Source organism: Pan paniscus, chromosome 23 (assembly GCF_029289425.2).
Source record: "Pan paniscus chromosome 23, NHGRI_mPanPan1-v2.0_pri, whole genome shotgun sequence".
In the NCBI taxonomy this organism is placed as follows: domain Eukaryota; kingdom Metazoa; phylum Chordata; class Mammalia; order Primates; family Hominidae; genus Pan; species Pan paniscus.
The window spans coordinates 20,421,836-20,444,287 of record NC_085927.1 but is presented as its reverse complement, the minus strand read 5'-3'; positions in this window follow the sequence as shown (position 1 = coordinate 20,444,287).

Below are 22,452 nucleotides of genomic sequence, written 5' to 3'. Positions count from 1 at the left end.
AACCTGAACGGACCAATAGGAAGTTTGGAAATGGAATTAGTAATAAAAACCTACAAAAAAAATAAAATAAAAGCCCCGTAACAGATGGATTCACAGCTGAGATCTATCAGAGGTGCAAGAGAGAAATGATACCAATCCTACTGAAATGTCTCCAAAAAATCAAGGAGGAGGGGCTTCTACTTAACTCATACTACAAAGCCAGCATTACCCTGTTACCAAATCTGGCATAGAACACGGAAAAAGAAAAGAGAAAACTTTTTGTTTTCTTTGCCCCGGCAAAATGTATTTTCAATACATTTTGAAAATACATTTCAAAATACAAGCAAAAATTGTCAAACTAAATCCAGCAGCACATCAAAAAGTTCATTCACTATGACCAAGTAGGGTTTATTCCTGGGATATAAAGTTGATTCAACATATGCAAATTGATAAATGTGATTCACCACATAAACAGAATCAAAAACAAAAAACATAGGATCATCTCAATAGATACAGAACAAGACATCAATAAAATTCAACATTCCAGCCAGGCACGGTGGCTCACGCCTGTAATCGCAGCACTTTGGGAGGCCGAGATGGGCGGATCATGAGGTCAGGAGATCGAGACCACGATGAAACCCCGTCTCTACTAAAAATACAAAAAATTAGCCGAGCATGGTAGCGGGCGCCTGTAGTCCCAGCTACTCGGGAGGCTGAGGCAGGAGAATGGCGTGAACCCGGGAGGTGGAGCTTGCAGTGAGCTGAGATCTCGCCACTGCGCTCCAGCCTGGGCAACAGAGTGAGACTCCATCTCAAAAATAAATAAATAAATAAATAAATAAATAAATAAATAAAATTCAACGTTCCTTTTATGATAAAAACCCTCAACAGATTAGGCATTGAAGGAACATACCTCAAAATAATAAAAGTATCTATGACAAACCCACAGTCGCCATCAAACTGAACAGCAAAAGCTGGAACCACACCCCTGGAGAACTGAGACACGACACGGATGCCCACTTTTACCACTTCTATTCAGCATAGCACTGAAAGTCCTAGTGAGAGCAAACAGGCAAGAGAAAGAAACAAAAGCCATCCAAACAGGAAAAGAAATTAAACAATCTCTCTTTGCCAATGCTGTGATTCTACACATAGAAAATCCTAAAGTCTCCATCAGAAGGCTCTTTGAACTGACAAGTGAATTCAGTAAAGTTTCAAGAAATAAAAACATTGTAGGAAAATAAGTAGCATTTTTATGAACCAAAATCATTGCAGCTAATAACCAAATCAAGAACACAATCCAATTTACAATAGCCACAAAGAAAATGAAATACCTAGGAATTCATCCAATCAAGGGGGTCAAAGACCACTACAAGGAGAAGTACAAGACACTGTTGAAAGAAATCAGAAATGACACATAAATGGAAAAATATCCATGCTCATGGATTGGAAGAATCAATATTGTTAAAATGGATATACTGCCTAAAGCAATTTACAGATTCAATGTTATTCCTATCAAAATACCAATGTCATTTTTTAAATAATTAGAATGAAACCTATTATAAAATTCATCTGGAACCACAAAAGAGCTTGAATAGCCAAAGCAATCCTAAGCAAAAAGAAAAGCCAGAGGTATCACATTGCCAGACTTCAAACTGTACTATAAGGCTACAGTGATCAAAACAGTGTGGTACTGATACAAAAACAGACACACAGACCAGTGGAAGAGAATACAGCACCTAGAACTAAATTTGCCCACTTACAACTATGTGACTTTTGAAGAAGCTGACAAAAACAAGCAATGGAAAAAAAATCCCTATTCAATAAATTGTGCTGTGGTAATTGGCTAGCCATATACAGAAGATTGAAATTGGACCCCTGCCTCTCAACATAGATGAAAATTAACTCAAGATAGATTAAAGATTTATGAGTAAGACCTAAAACTATAATAATACTAGAAGAAAATCTAAGAAGTACCCTTTTTGATATAGGCTTTGGCAAATGGATGACTGAGTTCCCAAAAGCACTTGCAACAAAAACAAAAATTGACAGGTGGGATCTAATTAAACTAAAGAGCTTCTGCCTACCAAAGGAAACTATCAACAGAGTAATCAGACAACTTAAAGAATGGGAGAAAATATTTGCAAACTATGCTTCTGATAAAGGTCTAATATCCAGCATCTGTAAGGAATTTAAACAAATCTACAAGCAAAAAATCCAAAAAATCCACCTAAAAAATGGGCAAAGGACATGAACAGACATTTCTCAAAAGGTGACGTAACAAGCAGACAAGAAACATTAAAAATTGCTAAACTTCACTAATCATCACATAAATTCAAATGCAAAAACCACAATGAAATATCGTCTCACACCAGTCAGAATGGCAATTATTAAAACTTACAAAAAACAACAGATGTTGAGAAGTCTGTGGAGAAATGGGAACACTTATACATTGTAGGTGGGAATGCAAACTAGTTCAGCCACTGTGGAGAGCAGTTTGGAGATTCTTCAAACAACTTAAAATAGAACTACCATTTGACCCAGCAATCCCACTATTGAGTATGTATACCCAAGGGAAAATAACTTATTTTATCTAAGAGACACATGCACCCGTATGTTCATTGCAGCACTATTCACAATACCAAAGCAATAGAATTAACCTAGGTGTCCATCAATAGAGAAATGGGTAAAGAAAATATGGCATGTATACATCACAAAAAACAATGCAGCCATAAAAATGAACAAAGTCATGTTCTTTGTGGCAACATGAATGGAGCTGGAGACCATTATCCTAAGTGACCTAATAGAAGAACAGAAAGCCACATACCACATCTTCTCACTTATAGATGGTAGCTAAACATTGAATACATGTTAAGATAGGAACAATAGACATTGGGGACCACTAGATTGGGGAGGAAAGGTAGGGGTTGTGGGCTGAAGAACTACCTGTTGGGTATTGTGTTTACTGCCTGGGTGGTAGGATCACTGGGACTCCAAGCCTCAGCATCACACAATTACTCATGTAACAGTCTTTCATTAACCTATAATAAAAGTTGGAATTAATTTAAAAAACAAAACAACTACACTGTTTCATTGCTCTAGATTTCTTTTTGTCTCCATTTAATTATGGAGAGACTTGCAGAGACAGAAATGACTGTCATGTGTTCTTATACACACAAAGCCCTAGAAACAGGAGCCACAGCACATCATGCACTGGGGCCATACGGGGAAGTACCAGAGTCAGTGAAGGCAAAAGGAGCAAGACTAAAGCATGAGCCAGAGCCTTTAATATGGTTTTCCTTGGAAGGAATGAGTGAGACAGTGTAAGCAGCTGAGCAGGTTTAAGACTGGGTAGTGTGAGTGCTTTTTGTGTAATTCAGTCCCTAGTGTTCCAGCACCTGATTCTGGGGTGACGAAAGCAGAGGGATAATGTCCCAGACCACAGGAGCCATATAATAAGAGTCAAGTGAGGGTGTGGATTCTGGATTGGTTGGTTTGCATATAAGTAACATGCTCATAGGCAAGTTGTTTAGTATTTCTAGAAATTAGCTAACCCTAGGAGGAGCACTCTGTCTTGAAACCCATATGGTCTCACGATGTCAAAGCAAAACAAAAACAATGACCATGATTAATACAGCAAGATGGAATAAGCTATATATTGCCTTAAGGAAGAAGTTACTTGGCTCTCTATGGCTGATCGTCATAACCTGAAAGATTTGTTCTCTTGACTTGAGTTGGACAACTGGGGTTTTATTTCTGAAGCATTTTTTAGGAACTACTCATTGTTCTTGTTTTTGTCATAGTAGTCATGATGCTGGCCAATTGCATTCAACTCAGTCTTAACTTCCTTTTTATAGCAGCCCTCTCACCAGATGATTGCCCTTACTACAAAACTGCAAAAAGTTCAAGAACATCTCATAATATGGTTGACAATAGAGACAACTAAACAGTCTCTAAGTCGTGAAGATTTGAATCTCTAAACTTCCCTGAATTGGCTTGGTCAATGCCTCACAAGCTAGTTAGTGACAAAATGGGAGGAGGGGTAGCCAGACCATATATAAGAATAGAGCTCTGACCCACATCTTTGTAGCAACCAGCCTGGGAAGCCAAACCACAGCCTCTGCATCAACCAGCCCCAAATGAATAGGATTTAGTTAATGATTGCCAGGTTCCCTATTTTTGCCCCCGCTGCCAACTCAGGACCCATCAGAGAAAGTCAAGTATGCTTTCTGACTGATCACATAAGATGCTCCATTTCCCCTTATTTATTTAGTCCATCTTCAGCTTTCCCATACAACCTTAAAGCAGAACATATCCAAAAGCTTTCCTTTTCCAAGTACAAAACTTTCCTATTCCTCAGCCTTTCTTTGAGTCTCTGCAAAACATATATGATGACAGCTGACTTTCTTGTTATAAAAAGTCTGAATAAATATAGATTCTCTCTGTTATTATTAGGTGTTATTTATTTCCACAATCTACAAAAAATCATCAGGCAGGGTACTATTTAAAGATGCAATATTGAAAAATTCCACATAAAATCGGGAAAAAAGAAATAATGTTCATCTCACTACTATTCTTCTACACATTACTGTAAGCACTAACCATTATAAAAAGAAGAAAAATAAAGGGCATAATGATTGAATAGGAAAAACAAAACTGTCTTTACTTGAAAATGAGATGATTATGGAAAAAAAACTAAGGAATACATTTCAAAAGCTACTAGAACCAAATAATATATATATATGAAATTTATAGCAAACAAGGTTAATATATAAAAGTGCATGTTGAGTGTTCCTTATCCAGATATCTGAAATCTGAAATGCTCTAAAAGCTGAAACTTTTTGAGAGCTGACGTGATGCTCAAGGAAATGTTCACTTAAGCATTACAGATTTTGGATTTCTGGATTAGCACTACTGAATTTGTAAGTATAATGTAGATATTCTGAAATCTGAAAATAATTTGAAATCTGAAATACCTCTGGTCCCAAGCATTTTTTAACTCACTATATGTGCTCATTTTTTTAAACAAATACCTATTAAGCAGACACTATGAACAAAAACTGTGAAAACATTGGAAATACATAAGTAAGCAAGGCAGAAGGGCCTCTTGTATTAAAAATAAATGAAGGAGGACACTAGTTAAAGTGGTAAGGACAGATTTTAATCATTTAATAATAATGATTGCAACATGGAACATGGAAAAGAGTGCAGCATGAGTTGAATTCAACTTCAATTTGTATATTGGCAACTGATTGTTTTATTTTATTTTAGATTCTAGGGGTACATCTGAACGTTTGTCACATGGGTATACTGTGTGATGCTGAATATTGAACTTCTAATGATCTCATCGCCCATGTAGTGAACATAAGACCCAACAGACAGTTTTTCAACAGTTGGCCATCTCCCTCTCTCTTCCCTTTTGGAATCTCCAGTGTTTATGGTTCCCATCTTTGTGTTTTTGGGTACCAAATGTTTACCTCCTACTTATAAGTGAAAACGTGGTATTTAGTTTGCTGTTTTTGCGTTAATTCAACAAGCATTTTGGATAAGCAGTTCTTAACCGGTAAAATGTGTTGTTGCATACTAATAATGAATCATTAAAACATAATAATAAATTCTATTCACAATAGAATAATCACAAGCATATAATTCTTAGGAATAAAGGCAACAAAATATGCGTAGGACTTTTATCTAGAAGCTAAAAGTATTATAGAGAAATTTTAAGAAAAAATAGAAAACGTAGATCTATACATGTTCTTATTGATATGTTATTTATATTAAGATATCCATTCACCTTATATTGATCTACAAATGTATTAGAACTCTGATGAAAATCACATCAGATTTTACTGCAAAATAAAAATAAACAATGTGATGTCAAGATGTATATACATATGCAGAAATACAAAGGAACATAGGTAATTTAACCAATCTTGGAAAAGAATATAATCGAAGAAGTAACATTAAATTATGTTAAGATTTTTAAAGCTGCATGTTAAAAAATGGAGCATCCATAAATATGTTCATGTTTAACATAGATGATGAACTGATTTTCTATGAAGACAAAGGACAATAGAAAACACATATTTTTACAACAAATCTGAAACAACTAGATAAATTTATGAAAATCAAATTAATTTTTTTATTTCTAACTTTTTCTGTTGCCCAGGCTGGAGTGGTGCAATCATAGCTCACTGCAGCCTCGAACTCCTGGGCTCAAGAAATCCTCCTTCTTCAGTCTCCTAATGCATTGGGGTTACAAATGTGAGTCATCATGCTTAGCCTAACGTCAATGTTTATCCCATATCATTTACAAATTTGTGATGAATCCAATTTGAGATGCTCATAAACATAAATATGAAACATAAATATAAAAACTAATACTATAAAGCATATAAGAGAACAATCTTGCATCTTAGGGAGGCAAAATATTACATCTTTAGGGAGGCAAAAATATTTCAGACAAAACAAACAGAAAATGTAGCCGTAAAGGAAAAAATTATATAAATAGGGCTTCCTCAAAATAAGATTTTCTACTCATCAAAAGAAAGCATTGAAAAAAATTAAAAGGCAGGACACAGAATCAGAGGAATTATTTTTAATACATACAAATGACTTAGAAGATCTTAATAAGTAATACTATTCAGTAATAAAATGTCTAACAGCCTCTCCCCAAATAGGCATGGGTCTTGAATATCTTACAAAGGAAGATATGCAATGTCACATGAACAGGCATTGGACATCATTATTCATTAGGAATATGCAAATATACATGACAATGACAGCCATTGCACATTCACTAGAAATTATTTAAAGAAATTTTAAAATACTGACAATACCAAAAATTATAGATATGTAGCAACTGGAAGTCTTTTTGTTTCTTAAGAGTGTAAAATGGGGCAAACACTCCAGAGAACAGTTAATTATTTTCTTATAAAGTTTAAAATATATTTTTCTTTGACCCAGTAAGTTTTTTCTCTGTTATGTACACAAAAGAAATAATAACTGATGCCACAATAAAGATTTATTCAAAACTTATTAGAACGGTTTTATTCTTAAAACTAAACCTTGAAACAACCCAAACAACCTTCAATAAAGGAATGGTTACACGAATTGTATATATTCATACAGTGGACACTACAGTACTCAGAATTAACAACAACAACAACAAATCAGATATTGACGTGTAACAAAATGTCTGGGCCTCTATAAAATATTATATTGAATAAAATAAAAAAGTTGAATATCTATTCTTACTATGTTGAACAAATTTAAAAAAAAAATTACATGGCATAAAGTTCCATTTATATGACATTCCAATAGAGGCAAAACTAATCCATGGTTATGAAAATAAGAATGGATTAAAGATTTGATGTGTGAATGAGATTTAAGTGGAAAGGCATGAAGGAATTTTTGAGGTGAGGAAAATGCCTGTAGCTTGAATCGGTATTGATTATATGGGTCTTTGCATTTGTCCAAAGTTATTGAATTGTAAACTTTAGATCTGTGCATTTCACAGTTAAAAAAAATTTACCTCACCAGTGAAACTCTGTCTACCTAAAGTCTGCAGAAAGCATAACTCAAGAATTTAACATAAGGTCCCCTAATCACATGAAGGTAAGAAACAGCCATCTTTTAAACATTTAAAAAGTCAGGGGAATAAAAATCCAGGAGTTTTTTTTTTTTTGAATAACTATTAAACTTATGCCAGTGAAAGAAAATAAAATTAATTTTCACAAAAGTTGATATACATGACTGAGGATTAAATCTATATTGATATTGTTGAGATTAAAATACAACGCAATTTTAATAAACATTTAAAACATGGACATGGTGTCCCTAACAATTTGTTGATAGGGGAGAGGATAATATAAAAATTAATTTTATGAATCCCACATAAGTACTTGTTAAAAACATATGCCTCTGTTCTTTTTATTTAGGAATCACTCACAGAAAGCACACATTCTTTGCTTCTGCACTAACTCTGGAATTCAATATTAGAAGGCTCAACTGCCATGAATATAAATCAAATTCATCTGCATCCCCTATATCAGACTAAATGTGTTTGTTTCTCACTATTCTGCTATATTCCTTGTATTAATTTTAATAGAATCAAAACTGAGATATGGAAGAGGATGTTATATATTGAACACCTTTTCTTCCATCTAGCGTACCCAATATTTGCCGCGTAGGCCAGAAATATAATAATTAGAAATGCGTCTTTATTTGGGGTCCTTACTTCATTCACAATTCTAGATAGTCTTCTAGTTATGACAAAGTCTAAGAATTTTATTTTTAAATAAATTATTATCATATTTTTCTGTTACCATTTTTTGGTTGGTTTTCCATGCAGTTTGTGCCTACTTCCAGGAGGAAGACACCTACACACATTTACTCTTCTCTACTTTCTTTGCAAATTTGAATATGAAAAAGAGAGCCAGGAATTGCCAAAAGCTGGTTACTCCAAGACCCTAGGCATTCTGTCAAAATCTAACTTGGATGATCATGTAAAATACTCATCATTTTATTAATATCAGTATGTTCATTCAAATGGTAACAAGATTTTCACTTGATTTCTAAATCATTGATCTTAAGTGAAAAATATCAAAATAGAGGACTTCACAAATATTATCATTTAGAACATCCTCACTTTAAACAATCTAAAGTTATTTTTAATGTTGAATCAATCATACTCTGACCTTCTCCATAGGAAAGGAAAATGTAAATATTCCAGACAGCAGAGAGCAAACTGTCATAAAAATAAAACTGTACTTTCAAATGGCTGTAGTCCACAGCACAGCTCTAACCCAAATTGTCATTTCAGCTGCTTCACATTATTAGAAAATACTTACCTTCTAGCTTTGAACATGAAAGAAAAGTACTCTTAGTCTATCAGCTTCCCTAACTAGGAGATTCACGTATTTGTTGGGGTCATATAAAGAAACTGATAGTGCAATTTAATAAGGATAATGCAGAGAAGGTTTGGAGATTCTTTGCAAAGCTGTTGATGGGATGAGAAAGAACACAAGAGACTGCAGTAACCTTTGGTTAGAGTGATTTTTATCACCCCTAGTTTGAAAGGGCCAGTGGCAAAACAAGTTTACTAACTTTAGGATAAAGTAGACTCATCAGGAAAAGAGCAACCACCTAAGCTTAAGGGACAAAGCCAATCACCCGTGGGAAGCCAGTGTTAAAAATACTTGATCTTGCTCTCTGCTTTCCTGAGAATACAAATCATTCACTTTAACTCATTGAATTCACTCAGCAGTCAGAAGAAAAGGAAGCCTCTTGTTGGAATTCATACTAAGAAGATCAGAAAGTGTAGTGGAAAAGAGAGGACTAGAACTGCAGGGGCAAGTAGAAGTCAGTGTCCAAAAAGAAGTGTATTTGTATTGTTCATTTGACCTCATTTATTTTAGTATGCAAGCGTGTGCTTAAAAATATTTCAGCCTTCTTTTTACTATATATGCAACTCGTCATTATTTATTGAGAGATTATATATCCATCATTACTTCAATGATCTCATTTTTAGCTTTCCTCTTCTTTATTAATGGATGCAGTAACTTCTGGCATTCCCCTGAGAATATTAATTCTACTTATTTGGAAGTACTCTTTTTATTGCTCTCTGCTGTCTTTCTTTTGTATTTTATACATCTTTCATTTGCTTTATGTTATTTTAAATCTTACCCTATGCACTTACAATGATGGCACTTCTCTGAATGACTGTTGATTTTCTTCCTTTCTTTCTTTTTTTCATGTTGTCTACATTTTTTTTCAAGGTGAGTTTCTGCTAGACTGTTATTACTGAGCAATCCTTTGGTGGAGAAGGAGGTTCATGCTGCTACAGGCCACAATTTGCCTCATTTGCAGTCAGATCAGGCTTTTTGTCAGAGAGAGGACATGCCCATTAGGCAATATGTATTCAGATATTTCCAACTGATCGCTGCCTTTTCTTTCTGATTCAAATTCCCATTCTCAATATATTTACCTAATGTATGCCTCCCTTTTGCCTTTTTAAGCAAAACTAAAAAATCAATACCCTTGAAAAAATTGATTAATTTGGCTAACTTAAATTTAAAGTCTTCACTTCTAGCAAAATAGTTTTACTACGTTTTTTACTATGAGAAAATATGTAAACTATGTATACCAAAGCGAATCTATACATAATTTAGAAAAATAAAAATATTTCAATAGAAAAGTGGGAAAATGTAAAAATAGGTACTTACTGGAAGAATCAAGAGATTAGTTCTAAAGACCTTAATTATTTATTTAAACTAATTTAATTAAAATTTTAAAAATAATTAAATTTTTCAATAATCAAGTAAAACAAATTAAACAATAGAACCTTTTATTTTGAGATGCAAAAGCATGAATCAAAGACATCTGTAAAGCTTAAATGTATTCAGATTGTAAAGCTAACCCATGTAAACCAAACTAGGCCAGGAATTAGACTATATTAGTGCCCCAGACTCCCCCAAGTGTCCCTTCCTAAAAGAAGCTCCTCTCACCCTAAGTTTTATGTATAATTTTTTTGCTGTGCTTCAAAAAGGTATAGCATGTATGCATCTCTGAACAACATACCTTAGTTTTTTTTGGCCTGCTTTGATAATTACTATGAAATCCTCTTTCTGTATTATTTTGTGCCACACTCCTTTTGTTCAACATATGTTTATGAGTGACAGCCCTGTTGTTGCAAGCAGTTGTAATTTATTTATTTTCACTGCTCTATAATATTTGATTGTTTATATAGATGAGAATTTTCTATTTTATTCCTTATATACATTTGTGTTATTTTAAAGTTTGGGTGCTTAGGAGCAAAGTCAATATGAAAATACTTGGACATATGCTCTCAGAATTATATGCATAAGTTTATCTACAACATATAACTATCCAAGGAATTTTAGGAGCAAACATATGTGGATACTTATTTAATCATAGACTAACTTTTTTTCAAATCAATTGTATCAATTTATACTTCTTCCTGTGGTACCTAAGATTTCATAAAATTATACTTTCAATCCATGGGTTTAGCAAAATAATTCAAAGTTTAATAATATCAAATTGACATCTATAATTTAAGACCACTTTAGATGAAAATTTTTGATATCTATTAAATTTTACAATGTGAATAACTTATAAGCACAATTTTCCTTAACTCATCATCTGTCTTATGAAATACTAACATATGTGCAATAAAATGCAATAGGATGTCAATTACAGCTTTTTAAAAATAGTCAAAAGCCCATTAAATTGATTAAATGTCCACCAATAGAGAAATGGCTAAGTAAATATGACATATCTAAGAGTTAAAGAAATGATAAAGATTAACATGTGTTGAATCACTAAGATTTCCAATACATATTAAATTGAAAAATAAAAACACATTATTGTGGTTAAAAATACACAAAGTATTAGATTATCAAATCAGACTCACATGCATCTGAGATCTTATGCAAACTTAACTAATAATTTTATGGATAAAAATTATTGTGAGGTACAGGTGGAGCAAGGTAAGGTCAGATAGCACTGTGAGAATCCCTGGGTCCTTTCCTCCCACATCAGATATGCTTTGAACAAGGATAATAGATGATGATTCTGAGTAAGATGTGCAGTCATCTCACTTACACAGAGGAGATATTTAGATCACAAAATATCTCATTTTGTCTTTAGATGGTCCAGGAAACTATGCCCCATGAGTCAAAGAGATTTAGGTTTTATTATAAACAACCCTAGAAAAGAAATCACAGCACATACATTCTTCTAAAAGCATTCTGTAGGTAAGATATTCCTTCCTGGAAACCTCTTAGTTTGTTTGCCAAGAGGTTAGCCAGTTATATGGTTACCAAAAAACCTGCCTTCTTTGTCTCCAGCATGTTTCTTGTTAAAGAGAATGAATGAATTGCAGAACTATTGTTTGCACATTTACTTTTAAATGGTTTATCAGTAAAATATGTGAGAATACATTTTTAAAATGAACTTATGTGATTGCTTTGGAAAATGTCTGGAAATACGCAAACCACACTGATAATAATGGCCTTCTGGGGATGAACCAACACACAATAGGTTTACTGGTAATCGTTTGATTTTTTTCAAAAGTACTACATTCCTGTATAATTTGCATGATTAAAATGTATTTAATATAATTTCCACCCATGATAATTTTCTTGTGTATAAATAGGACATTGCTCTTGCTATTAGCAGCTATATACTGTAATATTTCTAGTTGAACCACAGGGTTTAGCAGACTTCAGCCCATACACTGAACCTGTCCTATTGCCTGTTTTTATACAACCTGCAGCTAAGAATGTTTTTATATTTTTTGAATAATACAAAAATATCAACAGAAGAATAATAGTTCATAACACAAAATTAACAAAATTTAACATTTGTGTCTATGAATAAAGTTGATAATATTGTAGCCACAGCCATTTGTTTGCATATTGTCTACTTTCTTGTTACAACAGGGTTTAGCAGTTGTGACAGAGACTTCTACAATGTTCCCAAAGCCTAAAATATTTACTGTCTTACCCTTTATAGAAATAAATACTTTGCTGACACTGTGACTCATAATAATGTTTGCAACTACTTTTTGAATAAGCTCAGAAGTTTACAGACACACACTCCTAAAATATTTGTTATATTGCTCTTTATAGAAATAATTTGCTTATCCCTGTGAATTAGAGTGATGTATACAACTGATTTTTGAATAAGTTAAAAAATTTAGCTGGGGCGGTGCCTCACACCTGTAATCCCAGCACTTTGGGAGGCTGAGGCGGGCAGATCACCTGAGGTCGGGAGTTCAAGACCAGCCTGACCAATGTGAAGAAACCCAGTCTCTACTAAAAATACAAAATTAGCTGGGTGTGGTGGCGCATGCCTGTAATCTCAGCTACTCAGGAGGCTGAGACAGGAGAATCGCTTGAACCTGGGAGGCGGAGGTTACAGTGAACCGAGATTGCACCATTGCACTCCAGCCTGGGCAACAAGAGCGAAACTCAGTCTCAAAGAAAAAAAAAAAAAAACTTTACACACACACACAAACATGGATTATGGATTGAGTTGCATGTATTTGAATATTAGTTTTGTTATTCTTGCAACTTATTAGGGGATTTGACACTTTTTCTAAATTACAGTTGGGTGAAATTTTTGCAATTGATAAATTGCTAGATAACATAATCTAGCTCATATTATATGATAACTTTAGATGTTAAATCAGTAATAAACCTTATGAAGATCTATGTTTCTAGGAAATAATTACTTCAACAAGAAGGGAAAGTAAAGAAGGTAAAACAAAATATAAGATGAAATAAAATAAAGATGGGAATTGAATGCCATAGAAGTGTGGAAGTTGGAGGGAAAGTTTCTAAAATTATTTGGATAAAAAGGAAGCCATATATTTTACTGAATCTTCTAGATGGGTTTTGATTCTGTATCCTTTCATACTCATGTACTATGCCATTTTTTTCAACTTTTCATTCCACTTGTAATTCCTAACTTATGATGAATTTACCTATATAGAGTCCTTTTATCATTTAGACTAAAATTGTATTTATTTGAAGGTAAGAACGGTCATATAATTCTTAGTTGTTTTCAGAATTGAAAACATGGTTGAGGCCAGGCACGGTGTCTCTCATCTGTAATCCTAGCACTTTGAGAGGCCGAGGCGGGGGGACTACGAGATCAGGAGTTCAATACCAGCCTGACCAACATGGAGAAACGCGGTCTTTACTAAAAATACAAAATTAGCTGGGCATGGTAGTGCACACCTGTAATCCCAGCTATTTGGGAGGCTGAGTAAGGAGAATCGCTTGAACCCTGGAGGCAGAGGTTGCAGTGAGCCGAGATCACGCCATTGCACTCCAGCCTGGGCAACAAGAGCAAAACTCATCTCAAAAGAAAAAAAAAAAAGAAAACATGGTTGAAAGTCAATATCCATGTGATAAATTGAGTTAGAATGCCAATGAGAGCTTAGCTAATATAAAGGTGATGGAATTCACTATCAAAACTTTTCAGAGACTTAGAAAAATATGGAAAATTAGAGAAAATGTAACAGAATGAGGCTTGAAATCAAGATAATTAAACTGCAAACTTTAAGAAGGCAGGAAAGATATCCTTTACTTAGTTTGTCTTGTCCAACTAATGGTTAGTTGAATGCCATGCACATAACGCATCCCTCTGAGTACTTATTGAATAAATGTAGAATGTCATTCTGGAATAAATTGAGGCAAGAAACTAGAGGGATAGCAGTGTGAAAAGTGAGATTAATTTATTTGGTATAGAGTCAGTAAATTTAAGTGGGCCATTTGAAACAACAAGCTTAAAAGAAAACCAAATAAGCATTTTCAATGCATAGAAATGCAACCATTTTTCTCCTTCTGTACTTTATCCATTGAAACATTGCTTGAAAAAAAATATAACTTTCAGTCTTGCTTTTTTATCTCCACCAAACTCAGATAATTTTGGTCGTTGATGACCTTTCTAAGCTAATTCCTATTTTAGAATGCTATGGACGAATGAATCTCAAAACTTCTTTTAACCAATTTATGTTATTCCATTTCCTAAGGAATAGAAAGTTTTTACCTCCAACCCAGGGGAGCTATGAAACGAACTCCCTATTTATTTCCAATCTAAACACATTTGATAAAACAGGCAGAGGAATTTTTTATCAGATCCGTATTTTAAATTTTCATGACTGTTGTTCAAGAGTTTCCATTCTTCTTCATAAATATGTAGAGGCTTAAAATTCTTTTCTGAAAAATAAACTGCTACTTTAAATGATTTTAACTCATTTTTATAATACCTTTTTCTTATTCTCTGATGATCTCTTGCTGTTTTTCTTTCTCTAGAAATGTTCTAAGAATAAATTAGCTGATATACTGAGAAAGGTTCACAAAATGAGTCCTTCACCTATACAGCACCTCTTCTAAATAACAGAGAGATTACAAATCCAATGTATTTAAACTCTGAGTTGTCTATATGTGTAGTGTTAAAAAATGTAGCTGTCAGTTTTAACAGCTTTTCCCCTGAGATTTCAGTGGCTAGCTAATGATCTCTTTTAAGGATTAGGGCAATTTCTAGATAGTGAAATGGCAGGAAAACTTATCAAATACATATTTTTCCATTACAGTATTCTGAGGACTGTAAAGTCTTACTCAATGTGTATCACTTTTAATTTTTAGGATACATAGAAATATTTGCTAGTAGAAATAAATGGCAACTGTTTACTTGAAGATGGTTTAGAAAGATGCTTTTCTCTTTTAATTTGAATTGCTACTGTAAATGTCATCACATGTATTTCAGTATTGTCTATGCCAACTTTGTACCTGAAAAACAGTATTATGAATTGGGCATTATATTCCATCTTCATAAATTAAAAAAGAAACATAATAACTAGCGAAGTGGAATGAGGAAGGTGTGGGGAGACACAGAATTTTTCAAAAGTAGTAACAAATTCAAGCATGTATTAGCTTAATATATCATAACTTAAATGATTTAAATTAGGTATATGTTTATACCAATAAGTTTTAAATTCTTAATTCTAACCTCATCAAGTACCAACAAAGAATGCCCTTCCATATTAATACACTTTGGGAATTAAGATAAAGTATATGTAATTAAATCATCAAACTCCTTTTGTTGTTTAGCAGGTAGTTTGATATAATAAGAGAAATTGTGTTCTCATATATTTGTCACAATGAATGAATGTGAAACCTTAATCAGGATATCTGACTTCTTTTAGTGACATTACCCTTTTTGCAACCAACACATCAAATTAGTAATATTTATCCTACAAAAATAATGTGAAGATAAATGAGATAACATATATAATAGTCACAAATACTTATTGAATAAAGCTGTTTTTATTTATATATTTCTATGTACTTACTAGATATGTTCTTATTAAATATTTTATTATGGTATATGTCAAGTCTTTTACTTCTTTTTTTATACTTAGTGTATTATAGAACTCATCATCCAATAAAATTGTAATACAATTTTCTTGATTTACTAATCCTAGGTGAAAAAAAAAATATATATCTATGTTGTCTTCTGTTTGAATTATGCTTAGTGGATGGCATTTTCAATAATCTCTCCGATTCTTCCTTTTCCTGTTTAAACTACTCTCATTCTCATTGTGGCCTAGATTTCTTTCTCCCTAATATTGCCTTCAGAAGGCTAAGTTTCTAATATAATAACAATTTGAGTCTTTACCACTTCTCTCTAAAATCGTGATTTAGACTAGGTTATTACAGTAAACAATATGATTCCAAATTTTTTCTTTTTTTTAATGGGCTAGCATCCAAAAAGCTTAAGAATTCTTGGGGGAAATGACATAATTAAGCTAGATTATTTTAATTTAAATTCAGAATTAAAAATCATTTTCAATAGCTTCTTTGTCTTAATTTAACAAAATTTTGTTGAACATTGATTATATTTTGAATTCTATTTTTTCTTTTATTTTTAGTTGGCACATAATTATATGTATTTATGGGATACAGAGTGATATTTTGATGCATGTATACAATATGAAATAATCTAATCAGAGTAATTAGCATATCTATCACCTTGTACATTTGTCATTTCCTTGTGATGTGAATATTCAGAATTCTGTCTGGTACGTTTTTTTAAAAATTCACTAAATTATTGTTAACTTAATTCACCCTACAGTGCTACAGAACACTAGAGCTATTCCTCCCTTCTAGCTACAACTTTGTTACAAAGTTAACTTTGCTTACCAACCTCTTTCCATCCTCTTCTTATTCCCATCCTTTCCAGCCTCTGATAACTACAATTCTACTTGTTACTTTTATAAGTTCATTTTTAGCTCCCACATATAAGTGAGAACATGTGGTTTTTCTCTCTCTGTGCCTGTCTTATTTCACTTAACTTAATGTCCTCCAGGCTCATCCATGTTGTAACTAATAACATGATTTCAATTCATTACAAAACTTAAAAGGATACTCAACAGTGCCAAACATTCTATTTTAGTTTCCCAATGAATTCACTCCCACAGCATTCATAACAATAACCTTCTACAAAGTTACCACATGTCTTATGCTAAATTGACAAGATCTCCCAATATTAAGTAAATTCTGTCCTTAGCTCTCCCTCTCATTTTAGTATTATCATTCTCATTAATGAATAATTCCCTTTTTGTTAAAAGTTTACATTGACCTACCGTTGTCCTTCAGTTATCAACTTACTTTGTATTCTTTCTTTGAAAGAAATCAATCAAACACTAGACAGTCTCCTTCAATATTTCCTGTACTGTCTTCAACCCACTTAGCTGAGTACTTTCTTTTTTCTCTACTTACTCACTTTTTCCCGAGTGTTCTCAAGCATTTTCATGGGTTTAAAGGCCAGTTACATGATAGCATCTCAGAATATTTCCAATTTTGGTATCTTCTCTGAGTTAGAGCTTTGCATAGTCATCTACTTACTTAATATCAAATGTGGATTGTTTTATAGACAATTGAAATTCATAATGTTTTAAGTAGAGTTTTGTTATTTTCTCTGCTTCCCAGTTTGTGTGTGTATGTTTGTTTGTTTACTTCAGCTGGTGTTCCCATTGATTTTATCTTATCTAATACACCAAAACCCTATCAGTAGCTCTTTTCTTCAAACTTGCACATATCTTAAATATGTATTTCATTATTTTGAACAAGGTCTCCACCTTCTTGTCCTTTCACTTTAATAGTTTTCTAATTCATTTCCTTGTGTTTATTCTTGTCCCAGTAAAAATTATTCTTGGTTTAAGAGGCAGAGATATATATGTATTATAAACACAGGGAAACAAATTAGATATAAACCAATTATTATAAACCAATGTAATAATAATTATATATTACATTTTTTCTTTTTTTATTTCTTCTTTTTCTTTTTTATTTTTTGTAATGTAAGCAAGATTCTTCCCCTCCTCTGCCTTAAATCCTTTAATTACTTGTGGAGTACAATTACAAATCTCCAGGATGCTAAACCTCTGCTATGCTGTCTACAACCAAAGGCACCATTCAAGACCCTCACTCCTAATGAGACAGGGCTCTTTCCACTCTTGAAACACAGTTTTTCCCCATGTCAGGGTTTTGCACAAGGTAACATCTTGTCTTTGAAGCTTCATAGTTTGGCTTGTTAATCAAATGTTTCCTTTTCCATATTTAAGTCATCACTTTACATTTCATTTTCTTGGAGAGGTCTTCACATGACTCCAAGCTATCACCAGTTATGTGCTATCGTAGAACATGGTTTATCCAGAAATAGTGATAACTTTCATCACTATTGATCATTCTTTGGTTTTCTTTACATTTATTTTATATCTTAAACACTGTAATATAAAAGACCTCAGGGATGGACCATGAATTTCATATTTAGCATAATACTTCAGAAGATCCATACTATCCTTTTTCTTTTTTATTCATTTTATTTTAAAATTTTCATTTTGAACTACTTTAAAGCTCACAAAAATATATTTTAAAAAATCAAGAGTTCCTATATATTCTTCACCCAGCTTCTTGACTGCTAACACCAATCTAAGAGTACAGTTACTCACATTAGGAAATTGATATGGAATTAGTTACTTACCTACATATTTTGTTCATGGTTCCACTAACGTTTTTTAACTAGGATCAAAATCAGGGTCACATATTGCATTTATCTGCTACATTTCTTTAGTTTTCTTTATTTGGGTGCAGTGGCTCATGCCTGTAAGCCCAGCACTTTGGGAGGCCGAGGCGGGCGGATCACGAGGACAGGAGATAGAGACCATCCTGGCTAAAACGGTGAAACTCCCTCTCTACTAAAAATACAAAAAATTAGCTGGCGTGGTGGCGGGCACCTGTAGTCCTAGCTACTTGGGAGGCTGAGGCAGGAAAATGGCGTGAATCCAGGAGGCGGAGCTTGCAGTGAGCAGAGATCACGCCTCTGTACTCCAGCCTTGGCAACAGTGCAAGACTCCATCTCAAAAAAAAAAAAAAATGTTAAAAAAGAAAATTCAGCTTTTCTTTTTGTCTTTCATGCCCTTGATACTTGTTTTTTGTAGATTATTCTGAAGTTTGATTTTTTTCTAATATTTCTTCATGGTTAAATTCACATAATATATTTTGGCAAGAATGCCACAATGCCGAGGTTGTCCTTCTCAGTGCATCATATCAGGAGGCACATGATATCATCGTGCCCTAATACTGTTGACGTTAACTCTGATCACTTGAATAAGATATTGTCTGCCACATTTCTCCACTTCAAAGTTACCATTTTTAAAATCAGTATTTTGTTGAGAGATACTTGGAGATTATGTAAATATCTTGTTTCTCATAATTGTATCCACTAATTTTAGCAGACTTGTCTGCAACAATTATATGGTATTTGCCAAGAAATGAGAATCTATTTCCACTATTCTTTCTATATTTATTGATTAGAATTCTACTGTATGGAAAAGCTTTCCTTTGTCCCACTTTTCTTATTTATCCAATTATTTATTTATATTAGTGTGGATTCATGTGTATTTGGTTTAATTAATCTGAATAATCTATTGCCATCATTATTTATTCCCTTGCTCAATTTATCTCAGTTTGGGTCACTGAGAGCCACTTCTAGTTAGCTCCTATGTTCTTTGGCATGTCTCCATCATTAGTTGAGACTTCCTTATATTCTTAACAACAACAGATGTCTCAGACCCATTTTGTTCTTTCTGCCCCATGCACCTAGAATCAGGCATTGATCCAAGCAGCTCTGTATCCTTTTAAAGAAGAAAAAAGTGAATCCAAGATCTGAATGCTAGATGTGCTGATTGCTGTTAAAATGTTATTGCTTCTACTCTTAGTGGTTAAAATTAAGAAATATACACACATTCGTCTGGGCGCTGTGGCTCACACCTGTAATCCCAGCACTTTGGGAGGCTGAGATGGGCGGATTATGAGGTCAGAAGATTGAGACCATCCTGGCTAACACGGTGAAACCCCGTCTCTACTAAAAATACAAAAAAATTAGCTGGGCGTGGTGGCAGGTGCCTGTAGTCCCAGCTACTTGGGAGACTGAGGCAGGAGAATGGCATGAATCCAGGAGGCAGAGCTTGCAGGGAGCCGAGATTGGGCCACTGCACTCCAAGCTCTGCGACAGAGAAAGACTCCATCTCAAATATATATATATATATACACATTCATACACAAACATGTGCGTCTAGGTCTATTTATATATCTACACATTCTTTTCAATTTCTATCTAACGTAGAAAAAAGTAAACTTAAGTATATATTGATAGTTTTGATTCTGATTGAACACCATAAGTGTTATTCTAGTCTCCACTCCCCCTTATTTCTAAATTCTTTTTCTAAAACGGAATCACTTAGTTTTGTTTTAGTTAATATACGTAATATAATTATTTGCTTTTTATTTTTATTTTTTTAAGTTTCAACTTTTAGATTTGAGGATATATGTGAGGGTTTGTTACAGAGTATACTGCATAATGCTGAGGTTTGGGGTATGACTGAACCCATCATCCAGGTAGTGAGCATAGAACCCAAGAGGTATTTTCTATGGCACTTTACACATTCTAGAAAACTGGTTGTTAATTAGCACAAGCACCTATAATAGTGCCTGATATATTTAGTACTCAAAATATATGTTAAATTAAAAACAAATGTATAAATTAATGGTTGAATATCATAATAATTACTCAAAATGTAACATAATTCCAAAGGAGAAAACTTTTTTCTAAAAAGGCTCTCTCAATTGCTCTTTCTGATTTACTATTTTCCCCAAATCTGTAGTTGCTTCATTGTTGTTTGGAATTTTGCATTAGTTGTCAATAAACAAAAAATATGGATCATATCACAGCTCTTTCATTGCTTTAATTTCTTGAGATATATGAATGTATGTGATATCTTTGATGTCCTGTATTTAATCTTTATTGCTTTTTGTTACTTAAGGACATCTAGAAAAGAAGATAAATATTAATCATGTCAGAAATTATCAAAGGTTGATTACAATAAAAATTTCTCTAATGTGATAACCACTCAAAATCTTCCTTCTTCATCAAAACACAGTATTTTTTAAAAAATAGAGTGCTTCATTTTTATTTCACAGAAAATAATCAAATGATAGCAAGAATATTATGAACTAGAGTCACATAGGATATTCTAATAATACTGCTTGTGAATGAAGTATTGAGGAGGTCTTAGGACCAAAGAATATTTGTTTAATAGTGTCAGAATTCATTTTAACACCATAAAAAGGATATGTATTTGTTCAATTTTCACTCACTGCACAAAGAATTAGATAAAAGAAGATTTTCAGTAATAGCATTCATTTTGAGTCTTACCAATCCTTTCAGTTTTGGTATAACAAAAAGGCTATTAGCTTTTACTCTGTTGTGTTGAATTCTGATGATTTCTGACAGTCTTCACTGAGATGCTCAAAGAGATGAGACTTGCCAGTCGAATAACTTAAGATCTCATTTAATTTACCAGCAACATAAAAGCTATTTCTGCCTCTTAACTTTTTGATGTGTTGCCTTTTTCTAATCCTCTTCTCAGGACCTATTTAAAAGACAATAAAAATTTTGTTTTTGTGTGTTGAAAGATTTCTCCATTATCAAGAGAGTAGTCAGTTCTGAACTTTAGAATGATTGCATATATAGATATGAAAAATAAGGAAACAATTATTAAGAAAACTAATCAAATTTTTTACTAACATTTAGTAATTTTAACAAAATTATTGTGCATTGTATTTTGCAGCATTTATGCAGAGGATTACTAACCTGTTTAAATTTTTAGACAGAAATAGTAGAAAATAGAACATCATAATTTTCAGGAGCAAGGAAGTAACCTGTGAAAAAGTGAATGCCTTTCTTCAAATAATATGCTAATGAAAGCTGAGATATTAATGTCTAAATATTATAAAACTTTCATTTTAATATAATGTTTTACTTTATATTTATATTGTATTGTATAACAAAGAAATGTGAGTCTTGTTACACCTGAGAACTTGAACTGGCAATCTACATATTGTTGTTGAAACAATTTTAAATTAAACATACAATGAGAGGGAAAAATGATTCTGTTGCCTCAATTTTAAAGGGAATATTTTGAAGAAATAATTTTCCATATAATAGCTTGTTATGATCTTGCCTTTTAGCCTCCCTGGATAAAGAAATGCATACTTATAATAATTGAAGGAAGACAATTTTCCTTGTTTTCTGCAAATTAGAAATATATTAGGCTATTAAATACATAATTCAAAATATATAGAATAAAGGTATTATAGAACCTAAGAATTATATAAAGAATTATATACATAAAGTAATGAATGCATATACAAATAGTATAAAAATACTAAAAATGGTATTTGCTTATTGATTAATTACTATGGGTATTATATAACTCTTAGTTTCTACATTGCCTTTCTATTCTTAGTTATTATAATAGGTATATTATAATTACTAATATGTATAAACTACTTATAGTTTATATGAATGTGTTAT